The sequence below is a fragment of the Alexandromys fortis genome, unplaced genomic scaffold, assembly GCF_014885135.2.
Source record: "Alexandromys fortis isolate MF-2015 unplaced genomic scaffold, M_Fortis_MF-2015_v1.1 scaffold_48, whole genome shotgun sequence".
NCBI lineage: Eukaryota > Metazoa > Chordata > Mammalia > Rodentia > Cricetidae > Alexandromys > Alexandromys fortis.
In genome coordinates this window covers 5,899,320-5,901,709 of record NW_026067947.1, presented here as the reverse complement: position 1 = coordinate 5,901,709, position 2,390 = coordinate 5,899,320, and the positions used below count along the sequence as shown (strand labels likewise).

Below are 2,390 nucleotides of genomic sequence, written 5' to 3'. Positions count from 1 at the left end.
GTATGAGTTGCTTTTGTCCTGGTGTCTCTTCATGGCTATAGAACAGTGACTAAGACAAGTGATCTCTTTAACACATAATGTGATACTTCATGCAATGGAAAATTTTAAAGTTAGGAGAAAAGAGCTAGCTTGTTTTTGGAGAGGGTTATGTTTTAAAGGAAAGTGGTTGAGGACACAGTTAAACAATTTCTGTACTTACAGTGGAATGTAGAAACTGCAAATTTTTAATCCTAATGACTGTGAATGGCAGTAGCCTAGGCTTTCAAATGTCAATAATGCCCAAAGTCAGCAAAGCATGTCCTCTGATCACCTGGAAAAGTATTTCAGATATTCAAATTGTGAAATTTCCAATTTGCATGTCCAAGAGAAGTTAGTGCAGCAATCAAAGGTGCTACCTAAATCAGTCAGTACCCCTTAGTTTGACATCATGTCCTTTAGAATGATTTCAGTTCAAAAGATTACCATTTCCCAGAGATCACAAGAAATCTAAAATTAGGAAAAACTTATATTTTTAAAAGTTATACATGCTAATTTTTTTTCGAAAGAGGCAATGAATTGAAATTGATACTGGAACAACTGTGGCTCCGTTTGGAGTTCATAGTCTTACTAATAAAATAATTTAATAATGGGTTCAAGGCAGTTTGAATCGCGTCCGACAGAGGAGTGGGCGCCGCGATCTCGCTGCGCGTCCGCCTGGCCTGGACTCTTTCTCGCTTGTCCAATCTTCAGCACGGTCCGAGATGGCTGGCGGTAAGGCTGGAAAAGACTCCGGAAAGGCCAAGACGGCCATATTCATCGACACCTGAAATCTAGGACAACCAGCCATGGACGTGTGGGCGCGACCGCCGCTGTGTACAGCGCAGCCATCCTGGAGTACCTCATCGCAGAGGTACTAGAATTGGCAGGAAATGCATCAAAAGATTTTAAGGTAAAGCTCATTACCCCACGTCACTTGCAGCTCGCTATTCGTGGAGATGAAGAATTGGACTCTCTGATCAAGGCTACAATTGCTGGTGGTGGTGTCATCCCGCACATCCACAAGTCTCTGATTGGGAAGAAGGGACAACAGAAGACCGTTTAAGGATGCCTGGATTCCTACTATCTCAGGACTCTTGTTCTTAACAGCTGTCCAGTGTTGGTGATTCTAGTGGACTGATCTCCGTGAAAAACACAATTTTGCCTTTTGTAATTCTATTTGAGCAAGTTGGAGGCTTAGTTAGCCTTCCAAACCAACCAAATTTCTGCATTCGAGTCTTAACCATATTCAAGTGTTACTGTGGCTTCAAAGAAGGTATTGATTCTGAAGTAGTGGGTTTTGATTCAGTTGACTGTTTTTAAAAAACTGTTTGGATTTTAATTGTGATGCAGACGTTATAGTAGCAAACATTTGGTTTTTTAAAAAAATGGGTTCAAATGGGAGCTCAAGGAAATTTTTATTAGAGTATAAAAAAGGCTCCTAGAATAGGCAAGGTTTATATCTCAGCAACTTCCAGTGGGAGGGATGCATAAGGAGAGAGTGGGTGGCTTTGGAATGAGTGGGTAGGAAAAGCCATATAGTTTATGACACCAGGGAGATCAAAAACTGTTAATTCTCAAACCCGGGGACCAATTGTTGAGGTGATGGAGGAAGGTCATTGGCTAATAAAGAAACTGCTGTGGCCCATTTGATAGGCCAGCCTTTAGGTGGGTGGAATAAACAGAACAGGATGCTGGGAGGAAGAGGAAGGGAGCTCAGACTCGATAGTTCTCCTCTCTGGGGCAGATGTGATGAAGCAAGCCGCCAGGTCAGACATGCTGAATCTTTCCCGGTAAGACTGGTGCTACACAGATTATTAGAGATGGGTTGATCAGGATATAAGAATTAGCCAGTAAGGGCTAGAGCTAGTGGGCCAAGCAGTGTTTAAATGAATACAGTTTGTGTATTGTTATTTCGGGTATAAAGCTAGCCGGTGGCCGGGAGCTGGGTGGCAGGAATGCCAGCCCACAGCTCCTTCAATGGTTGAGGTACCTATTTAATATATCAAAGTAAACCTGGCCTACAGGTTCTCCCATTTTCCCTTAGTTCCTACATCTTACAGGGCCTCCATGGCTGGGACACCCCACTCCCTTCCCTAAACTACAGGCCCTTCCCCTAGATGGTCTTCCACTTATAATCCAGGCATTTTGGTTAACCGTGCCTTGTTTATTTTTGGCCCCCTTGGCTATAGCACCTGGTTCTGCTGTCTCTGCTTTCCTTTCCCCTCCTGCCTCTCCTCACACGGATCAGTGTCCTGTCTACTCTGGTCTCTACCTCTGGCTATGCTCTACCTTTTATCTATAATAAATTTTCTCCTCCACCATGCCTAGGAGCAGTCATATTCTTTCCTTTTCTTTTTTTGATTCAGAAATCC

At 43.2% G+C, this 2,390-nt stretch overlaps 1 pseudogene; it reads left to right on the top strand.

Annotated features, from left to right (window-relative positions):
- The first annotated feature begins 740 nt into the window (after positions 1-740).
- Positions 741-1,252, top strand: LOC126506079 (histone H2A.Z-like; annotated as a pseudogene).
- The last annotated feature ends 1,138 nt before the right edge of the window (positions 1,253-2,390 follow it).